This window comes from Ctenopharyngodon idella, chromosome 19 (genome assembly GCF_019924925.1).
Source record: "Ctenopharyngodon idella isolate HZGC_01 chromosome 19, HZGC01, whole genome shotgun sequence".
In the NCBI taxonomy this organism is placed as follows: Eukaryota; Metazoa; Chordata; class Actinopteri; order Cypriniformes; family Xenocyprididae; genus Ctenopharyngodon; species Ctenopharyngodon idella.
In genome coordinates this window covers 13,996,029-14,007,426 of record NC_067238.1, presented here as the reverse complement: position 1 = coordinate 14,007,426, position 11,398 = coordinate 13,996,029, and the positions used below count along the sequence as shown (strand labels likewise).

Sequence of the window (11,398 nt, the reverse complement as noted above, 5' to 3'; positions counted from 1 at the left end):
ACCTTTTTAAATCCACAGTTAAAGGAATATTTCAACCAAAAATGAAAATTTTGTCATTGTTTATTTACCTTTCTTCTGTGGCACAAAAAAGGAAACATACAGTACTGTTTTCTATGCAATTACAATGAATAGTCACTGAAGCTTTCCAATCACAAAAGCATCTTAAAATTATTGTAAAAAATAATGGACTTTTGCAGTTTTACTGTAGCTTTAAAGGGTTAGTTCACCCAAAAATGAAAATTATGTCTTTTATTACTCACCCTCATGTCGTTCTACACCCGTACGACCTTTGTTCATCTTCGTAACACAAATTAAGATATTTTTGATGAAATCCGATGGCTCAGTGAGGCCTCTATTGCCAGCAACCACTGTAGTCACATGAACTGTTTTAAATATGTTTTGAGTACCTTTCTGGATCTTGAGAGGTTCGGTGACATTGCTGGCAATAGAGGCCTCACTGAGCCATCGATTTCATCAAAAATATCTTAATTTGAAGGTTTTACGGGTGTAGAACGGCATGAGGGTGAGTAATAAATGACATTATTTTCATTTTTGAGTGAACTAACCCTTTAAAATCATTATTCTCTGATCATTTCTGTTCACTGTAATTGCACGAAAATGAGCATGGAATTCATCTTCAAAATGTTTACTTTTATGGTCCCACTGAAGAAATAAAATCATACACCATTTTCATTTGTGGGTGAAATATCACTTTAAAGAATATGACTCATTACCAAGACATCAGGCCAAACTATCTTTTAATTCTCTCTCTTTCAATCTCACCCTCAGACTAACATGTTCCTTCTGACCTTGACGTAAGAAGGAGTGAAGCAGTAGATGCTCGTAGCAAGGGAAGGATTTATCGCAGACCGAACCAGAATGAACAATGGTGCATAACTCACCAAACCAATGCATCTTTAGTAGACATGTTAAAATTGCATTAGAAACTCTTTAAATCCCTTAAGGCCAACTGAACTAGAGCAAAGCATAGAAACATACCAACAAAGAGGACATTGCTTGAATTTGAACCGAGCACAGCGTGTCAGTAGTCATTTTCAGTGCACTATATGTAATGCTTGAAGCTAAAGTAAATAATTAAACAAATCTTTTTGCAAACTCTTGCATCAGCACAACAAAGATGTAGTTTGTGCCATAGCAATTATTCTGGCACAGCCATCTTAGGGAAAAACTGCAAAAGGACTTTTACAGTCTAATTCAGAGGCTTTGACTTGGAAAATAATGTGTCTGACTTGTTTAATAGCTAATCACAAGTTCATTAAGGCTCTCTCATTTAATGTGACTTAAGAAATTGACTATAAACCAGTTAGGATTATTTCTCATTGAGCAGCCTGACCGATCCTCCGGCTTGCCATTATTTCATAGACACAGGCTCTATTACACCACTCATCTTTTTTTCATCTCTTATTGCCCTTCAAAACACGTCCGCTAGGCTAGAGGACACAGTGTCAGTGACACGTGCACACCCAGCGTCGGGCAGCAGTATTGCAGTGGTGCAATCAGAAACCCCCTGCTATCAAAGTTAATGAGTCGTTTTGCTTGCGCTATTACTTCCGCTTGCACACCCTAATTTATGGGTGCTTGCCTGGCCTGTTGCAGCCCTGTCTGCATGGCCAGCCTGGTTCAGCTAGCCCTGCCAATGTTTATCTGCAGCAGCCAACTGAGTGTGTATGAGCGGAAGTTTGTGTGGGTGGCTGAAGGAGATGCATTGTGGGGTGAGCAGCAAGTTTAAACTCGATTAGACCTCAAATCTGTTGCGGGTTATTGGTGCCGTGTAACCAGGCCAAAGGAGGTTTGAGTCATGCTGGTCGAGTGATAAACTGCATTTGTATACGGTGTTGGTAACCAAAAGGTTGCAAACCCTGCAAACTATGAGCTATTATGAATGTTGTCTTGAGCAAAACTCTTAAAGGGATAGTTTTGTGGCCATTTTGTCATCGTTTACTCATCCTTTTGTTGTTCCAAAACGGTTTGAGTTTCTTTCTTCCGTGGAACACAAAGGAGTTGATGACTGTAATACTCCAAAAAAAAGATAAGAAGCACAATTAAAATTGTCCATACAACTCTTACACTATTATTTTTATTTTAGAAAATGTTTTTTTTTTTACTACATTTCAAAGCATAATAACTTGCTTTTTGCAGAAGTGAAGAAATCAAGGCTTGCTCTGAAACATTATAGTGGTGAAAAAAAGAACAATATCCTTATAAATGGGTACTTGTGACTTTTTGATATTACTTTTCGATATTAAGTTTGGGGTCAGTAAGGTTTTTTTTTTTTTTTTAAAGAAATTAATACTTTTATTAGTGAGGATGCATTAAATTGATCAGAAGTGTCAATAAAGACATTTATAATGTTTCAAAAGATTTCCATTTCAAATAAATGCTGTTCTTTTGAACTTTCTTTTTTATTAAAGAATCCAGAAAAAATGTACTATGGTTTCCACAAAAATATTAAATGTTAGTTCACCCAAAAATGAAAATTCTGTCATTAATTACTCATCCTTATGTTGTTCCACACCCGTAAGACCTTCGTTCATCTTCAGAACACAAATTAAGATATTTTTGATGAAATCCATGAGTTTTCTGCCTCTGATAGACTGAAATGTTATTCCCACTTTCAAGGCCCAGAAAGGTAGTAAAGACATCATTAAAATAGTTCATGTGACTACAGTGGTTCAACCTTAATGTTATGAAGCGACGAGAATACTTTTTACTTCTTTTCCCCGTCAGTCTCCTACACTGTTGACGTAGTAAACACAGTGCAGCGCTTCCAGGTTCTACTTCAGAACGCCGACTCAGTATTGGTAATAAGCCGGCGTTCTGACGTTTGTTACGTGAACAGTGTAGGAGGCTGACATGGAAGAGAAGAAATTGTTGAATAAAGTTGTTATTTTTGTTTTTTGCACACAAAAAGTATTCTTGTCGCTTCATAACATTAAGGTTGAACCACTGTAGTCACATGGACTATTTTAACGATGTCTTTAGTACCTTTCTGGGCCTTGAAAGTGGGAATAACTATCAGAGGCCAGAAAGCTCATGGATTTCATCAAAAATATTTTAATTTGTGTTCTGATAATGAACGAAGATCTTACGGGTTTGGAACGTCATGAGGGTGAGTAATTTTCAATAAATTTTCATTTGTGGGTGAACTAACCCTTTAAGCAGCACAACTGCTTTCAACCAATACTAATAAGAAACGCTTCTTGAGCAGCAAATCAGCATATTAGAATGATTTCTGAAGGATCACGTGACACTAAAGACTGGAGTAATGATGCTGAAAATTTATCTTTGCCATCACAGGAATAAATTACATCTTCAAATATATTTAAATAGAAAGCAGTTATTTTAAATGATAATAATATTTAACAATATTACTGTTTTTACTTAATTTTTGATCAAATAAATGCAACCTTGGTTAGCATAAAGGCCTGGGTATACTTCATTTTCCATGTTCCGTCTCGAGCGCTCGCCTTACAGAGTATACTCCTTTGGCCGTGAGCGTGGAAAGACGTGTTCGGCATGTGCGCGCTATCTAGTGGATTTTGTTTTCAAGCACTGAAGTCACTCGCATATGCTCTGTTGTACGCGGACCGTCCGGGTGGTTTCAAAAATGTCTGCGAACCCTTGTCATGTGGACCATACACGGACGGCCGAAGTATACTTTGGGCTTAAGACCTTTTAAAGGACCAGTGTGTAATATTTAGGAGGATATATTGACAGAAATGCAATATAATATACATAATTATGTTTTCAGTGGTGTATAAAAACCTTACATAATGAACCGTTATGTTTTTATTATCTTAGAATGAGCCATTTCTATCTACATGCACCACAGGTCCCCTTATATGTTAAGTCACCATTTTGCACCAGCATGTTTCTACAGCAGCCCTAAATGGACAAACTGCTCAACAGAGCACATCTTTGTCCTGTGCCGGCCACCATAGCTTCTCTGTGTGCTTCGAAAGGGAGGGGTGAGCGGTGGATTGAGCAGTTGGTCGCAATTTGCAACCTCACCTCTAGATGCCGCTAAAATTTACACCCTGCACCTTTAAAACATTTGAATGGCAGTGACTCAAAAGTAAATCCTTTTGTACGCTTACTCGGGTAGAAATTTAAAATAAGCACTTAAAATTAATGCTTTTTTTAATCAGGGTCTCTAAACTTAAAATCAAGTACATGATTTGTGTACATCATCTACCACTGCGTAGACTGCAAGCATCTGCTCAAATGACTGCACACTGCTTTTGTCACAGCAACTGTAATCATTAGCAATGGCATTATCATTAGTATAATTTATAATGTGACTGACACAAGACCATCATTGACATTGCTGACTGACCCCATACATGTGTAATGACACTCAATGCTATCACTCTCTGTAAGCAATTCTGCCAACAGTGATTTCACTGCGGCCTGGGAATAAGGCTGCTGTCATATTTCTATGAAGTGACCTTAATCATAATCATAACCTCTTACTTCACTCCTAGTCATTAGTTTAATTATTGTTGCCATGGCAATGAAATGTTGAGAGGACACTTACTTATGGGCCAGTGTTGTTCCTTCTGTCCACTCCTGTACTTCCTCCACAATCCTCTGCATCCATCTGTGCCTGACTGGGTGAAGTGTGCTTGTTGCGTATGGCAGTGATGGTCCCCATCTCAAATGTGGCACAGCTCATAGTGTTGAATGAAAACCTGCCTGTATGTTGACCTTGAAGCTTGACCAGATGAAGAGATGGCTGTAGGCTGGAACAGATACTGTAAGGTAGCGTCAAGCAACACAAAGATTGAGGTCTTGACCTTTTCTGTGGTCTTTTTCTGGGACCATCAGATATAGCTTCTGGTTGGACTTCTGACAGGTAGCCTCTCTTCTGAGGAGATCTAATATACCTGGAAAGTATCGTCTGTTAAGCATTCCCATTCATCACATTCATAGCAATTGCTCGGCTGGCCCTGAAAGTGCACGGTCTGGATGCTGTACTCTGTTCCAGAAACAATTATTTTGGCCTTTTTTGCAAAGCCATAAATGTCATGTGACTGATCACTCTAAATGTGGCTCCTTGCCACAGACAGTGAAAAATACAAGTCTATTTCACACAGTTAAAGTAAGGCGCTGATGAAATATATTCTATTATAACTTTGCTCCTGATTTACACTACTGTTCAAAAGTTTGGGGTCAGTAAGTTTTTAATTTTTCTGTAATGAAATTTATAGTTTTATTCAAAAAAGGATGTTCCAAATATTTCTATTTCAAATAAATGCTGTTCTTTTGAACTTTCTATTAATCAAAGAATCTTGAAAAAATGCATCACAGTTTCCACAAAAATATTAAGCAACACAACTGTGTTCAGCATAATAGTAAATCAGCATATTAAATTGATTTCTGAAGGATCATGTGACATTGAAAACTGGAATAATGATGCTAAAAATGACATTTTTAAATATATTAAAATTCGAAATTGTTATTTTAAATTGTAATATTTCACATACTACAGTATTACTGTATTTCTGTGTATTTTGTGAATACACACCTACTTTTGAATGGTAATTAATGAAACATGCCTTTTGCCTGCATTATGGGGTAATTTTGGCATCTACCAGCAGGGAAACTGCTGTTATTCATGTCTGTAATTCTGGCATGACGTGAATGCGGCTCAAACATCAATTATGTTCTGATTGGCTGTGATTTTGTCAGCATTTTCTCTGCTCTCTCCTGCATCCTGCAATGGTTTTGTGAAGAACTACAGCATGCTTGCTCTGACAGGCCTGGACAGAAACAAACAGAGTCCTGCACTCCTGACACTGGTAACGGATGAGAGGATGTGTTGGAGATAAGCCGTGTGCCCTGTTTACACCTGGGATTAAAATCCGTCTCGGTTGATCTGATCACAAGTGGTCAGGCGAGACAGATTTCTGTTTACAGCTCATAGTAATATGCATCTCAAATGCGTCTCCTGTTGCAACTTGTGTACAGTTTTCAACTACCTCCAAATGATTTGGTTTCAGACTTTTATTTTTACATTTGATTATTGAATTTCTGTATAGTAAGCTATTATTATTAGTGGGCTAAATTGTTTATTTCATTTGTATTTGTCCTGTTGTTTGTAACTTTTTGTGAGGTCTGCACCTTTCATAGGGCACTCTATTTAAAAATAAATAAACACATACTAATAAACACTGGAAATTGCACTTTATGCTAAATTATGAGCATGCAGGCTAGCCCTTAATTAGAGGAAAATTCAGAAGGTTATTGTGACAGGGCAACATGACAGCCAGATGCTCCCACACATAAAGCCCGTGTGGGTAAAGAGATGTGTAATCAGCCTCTTTAAGTGCGGAAAAATGCCCTTATTGCCCAGATCATGGCATAAGATAAAAAAATAATAATAACTTTACCAACAATGTCAGAATTACTTCTAAATGAAGTGAACCACTTTGCTATTCAATGCACATTAATAACCAGCAAGTCTGGTAAATGAAATAGCATGCTTAATATCCAGTTATTTTAAATTACTCAAAGTAGCTAAGTTTGTTATCCGTTAGCTTTACCTGAAGAAGAGCGAACCACCTAAATGTGACTGCACAACAGTTCAATTTAATATTAATATGCTAAACAGTGCATAGCCAGAGTTAAAAACGTTTATGTCCTTCAAACTGAGTCAATATTTTGTCTATTGTGTATAATTTTAGTCAATGAAAATGAAATTTGATTCTTCAAAAATAAAATTCAATTGATGTAATGATACTTGTCCAATTGTTTGTCGCTTACAAACATTTTTGTTCCTATTTGACATTAATATTGCATACATACTAATGAACAATTACTTTGCGATAAAAATTACTTTGACTATAATTCTTGTAAAATATGTAAATATTTAAATGAATTAATATGTAAACATAAATAATGTTATTTATTATATTGCTGTGACCACTATTTAGCAATAAGCTTCTTGAGCCTGTGCATTACAGTGATTTTATCACGGCTAAGAGACTTTAAGCTTTAAGTTCCCCTGTTATGGATTTTTAAAAATGATCTTTCATGCAGTGTGTAATGTAGCTGTATGTGAATGTAAACAGAAAGCTGAAAGTGCATCATAAATAAAGTCATCGTCTCTCAAAAGAACGTGTCGTTTGTGATTCGAATCCCATTTCCGCGAAGTTCAGACATCACAAGTTAACACATTTGCATAATGCCCACCTACGTTCTGCATGGACATCCCACGAAAACTTGAACCCCCCTCAAACTCTGTAGTTCGTTCTTGTGGATATTACCTTCGTAATATGTGCACTATTACCTAAAACTGTGTCCATTAATACAGATTGTCTGTCGTTCTTACTACTTTGAGTAATGATAAAGGATGGAGCAAGATTTGTTTTACAAACTTTAATGTTACATCAGTCTTGACATTAGTGCTTGGCTAACCTATGCACTGTTATTGATACTGTTAATAATACAGTTCCCACATGTGCACTGCAATAAATTTGAAATATACACATCAGTTTGTTGATGGACATACACTTAATGCTGATGGTGATGAATTACAGTTGCAACATCTCATGATGAATGTCAAACTGAGTGACATATCACTGAGAAACATCCTGCTCAAGTCGTCCTTGCGATGGAGGTTTGGGTTGAATAATTAGTTCTTCCAATATTTTATCATCGGACTCAGATTGATATAGTAAAATCAACACTATCTTTACTGCCTTTACAGTGTGTACAATCGCTGAGCTTTAGGAAGCCTACGGAGCTGAATCAGTTATGGTAATGGCCGTTTGTTTCTGACTTGCATTGTAAGTGGTAGACCAATCACAATAGATTGGGCCGTCTGGCCAATCAGAGCCGAGCAGGCTCGCGGAAAGGGATTTAGAGAGACTGATTCATCCGGCGAGTTGTTTGAGAATCACGTGGTGATGTGTATAAGAAAATGAAAGTGTTTTTTGACCTTTGATTAATGTAAACCTGTTGTAGACACTTTAACAATACTTTATAACTGTAAAATCATTTTAATGCAGCTTTTTATATCTTATTGCATTTGAAATCCTACTTTAAAATCAATTGTCAGAAGTGTTGCAGTGGCTGAGCAGATGTTGTAGAGCCCCATTCGATGCTGTATAACAGAAGTTACAGGTGAACTTCCTCCAGGGATCCAAACAGCTGCCAAAAGGGTGAGGAACATGAACAGGGTGGAATCACCATCTATCCCAACAGACCTAGAAAAACGCACACTCACAAACAATAAACCAAGTACAGTGAACATGAAAGTAATGCATGAGAGAGATAATGAGAATGAATCAGAACAACACACACATCCCCATAATAGGATTGGTTTTATGAGTGTTAAATACCCGCTATCATGCCGCGCACACGTTCAGAGAGGATGAATGGCGGCTTAGCGACACTATCCAAACCTGCGGCGTGTCAGCGCTCCCTTTGGAGTCTAGAGGTGTGAAAGGCCTCCTGTGAATAACATTTTCTTTCTTATTGGATTGTGTGTATTGACAGACACTGCAGACAGATGGCCATTTTGCAACGCTTTGGCGGTGGACGTCGCTAGCCACCCCCGCTAGCATATGTACAGCAAAGACAATGACAATGAAAATGAAAATAAAAACAAAGAAATATGTGTGTTCTTCTGTCAGTCTCACTTTGTGAATCCTTTCGCACTGAATGAACAGATCAAGTTAAACCGATGCTATCGCCCCGTACCATCGACCGTGGCACAGAAACACCAGCTTAAAATGAAAGGGCTCATGGTCGCCGATACAGGTGTAATTTCCGCAGTCAATGTGAATGAAATTAATGAACGACGTACAAAAGACAAACATCCCGCAGGGTATATGAGAGATCTTAGATATGAATGCTTTTGTTGACGTTTTTCCACTATAATCCACAGCTCCGCATTCGAATCCCATATCAGTAAAATATATCTGAGACGCTGCTTTGTTGATTTAAACAACAATGGATTTTTAACTACCGGAGCATGTTCTTACAAATCGACTGATAACCTATGATAACCCACCTTCTGCTCTTTCTGCCATCAGCCTCTGTTGCCTCTAGAGAATGGAAAAGAGAGAAAGTACATTTAATCTTGTATCCCACATTTTTTTTTTTTTTTTTATAAATTATCTCTTTCTCGGGTTGCCATAACAACATTTTTATTACTGTAAACACTCTTTACCATTACATTTTTTTTAACCGTTGTAACCATAGCACCCACCAAAAAACCAAGTGACTTGTTATTATTAACTTTATGATTGGCACAACTGTCATCTAAAAGGAAATTAAATTAAATATTCTTTTAAGACAGAAAAACGTTTTCTTTGACTGAGATCCCATATTACGTTGTTTACCTGTCTTTGACACGAATTTAGTTGACCTGATAATGAAATCTTACTGTAAGAGCAATAGTTTGAAGATAATCTTGAGCAAGTTAATTAACGTGTTTCTGGCCTTATATTGAAAGATGAACTTGATCCATATAGGGAGGGCTTTGGATATCAGAATATCTTAGGAATACCAAGAATTAATAATTTATCTTAGTAAAACAATGTAAAAATGTAGCCCTGGTGTTCTAGTAATACAAATAAATGCAGTTACTATGGAATTTTGGCAGAAAATGTAGTTACCATGGTACTTTTTTTGAGCCGTAATGCTTGATAAACCCCAAAGGTTTGTTGTTGCTTGATAAACAAAGTCATCAGACAGAAAAACACAAGACAACCATTTTCACTCATTATCACTGAAGGCTTACAAAAGCTTGTACTCCAGCTACACCAAACATTTTTAGCATTGTGTATGGATAAGACCAGCGGTTCTCAACCAGGGGTGCGTTTCCTATTCAATGATGTAACTCACTGATTAACTACCATATAAGAAACTAACCAACTATTCACAAATGTTTCCCAAAACTGTAGTAACATGGTCACACCTCTGTCGTTTGAACAACATTGGTTCAACAATATAAGACTGTCCTTATTAACGTCACCCACAGTGTGGAGGAGTAATAACATCTGCTTATTAATCTATTCCAGATCTCAGAGATGCTGCTGTAATGCACATAATGACTACTTCACTGCTTTCGCTCCATGTCATTTTGCTTTATTTGATGTTTTATTCATCACAGGTTCCCTCATACCTCATACTCCGGAGTTCCCTTGCGCATTTACGCACATGCGTAAAAAACGGCACTAACTGTTGACAGTAAAATATATAGATTAAAATGCACATATATTTAAATAGAATGAAAGATAAATAACATACTGAAGGTTAGCTTGCCTATTGTGCCCAAGAGCATGATTTATTTACAACCAGAATTCCAGAAATGTTGGGATGTTTTTTAATTATGAATAAAATGAAAACTAAAAGACTTTCAAATCACATGAGCTAATATTTTATTCACAATACAACATAGATAACATAAATGTTTAAACTGAGAAATTTTACAATTTTATGCACAAAATGAGCTCAAATTTGATGCCTGCTACAGCAAAAGTTGCTCTGAAACCTTTATATACCTTTCACCATTTATAGTGCTGCCCATACCGTATGCACTTATGCACCCCCATACCATCAGAGATGCCGGGTTTTGAACTGAACGCTGATAACACGCTGGAAGGTCTCCCTCCTCTTTAGCCTGGAGGACATGGCGTCCGTGATTTCCAACAAGAATGTCAAATTTTGGACTCGTCTGACCATAGAACGCTTTTCCACTTTGAAACAGTCCATTTTCAAATGAGCCTTGGCCCACAGGACACGACGGCGCTTCTGGACCATGTTCACATATGGCTTCCTTTTTGCATGATAGAGCTTTAGTTGGCATCTGCAGATGGCACGGCGGATTGTGTTTACCAACAGTGGTTTCTGGAAGTATTCCTTGGCCCATTTAGTAATGTCATTGACACAATCATACCGATAAGTGTTGCAGTGTCGTCTGAGGGCCCGAAGACCACGGGCATCTAATAAAGGTCTTCGGCCTTGTCCCTTACGCACAGAGATTTTTCCAGTTTCTCTGAATCTTTTGATTATGTTATGCACTGTAGATGATGAGATTTGACAAGCCTTTGCAATTTGACATTGAGGAACATAGTTTTTAAAGAATTCCACAATCTTTTTATGCACTCTTTCACATGCCCATCTTTACTTCTGAGAGACTCTGCCTCTCTAAGAAAAACCCCTTTATAGCTAATCATGTTACAGACTTGATATCAATTAACTTAATTAGATGCTAGATGTTCTCCCAGCTGAATCTTTTCAAAATTTCTTGCTTTTTCAGCCATTTGCAGGCATCAAATTTGAAATGAGCTCATTTAGTGGATAAAAGTGTAAAATTTCTCTGTTTAAACATTTGTTATGTTATCTATGTTCTATTGTGAATAAA

The 11,398-nt window shown here is 37.2% G+C and overlaps 1 long non-coding RNA gene across 1 annotated transcript; it reads right to left on the bottom strand.

The window, feature by feature from the left end:
* Positions 1-7,428: 7,428 nt before the first annotated feature.
* LOC127501190 (uncharacterized) lies at positions 7,429-10,347 on the bottom strand. The gene is made up of 3 exons (XR_007926555.1): positions 9,041-10,347; positions 8,367-8,478; positions 7,429-8,175 (listed from the first exon to the last, which is right to left on the bottom strand). It is a non-coding gene; the product is annotated as an uncharacterized LOC127501190 (long non-coding RNA).
* Positions 10,348-11,398: the final 1,051 nt, after the last annotated feature.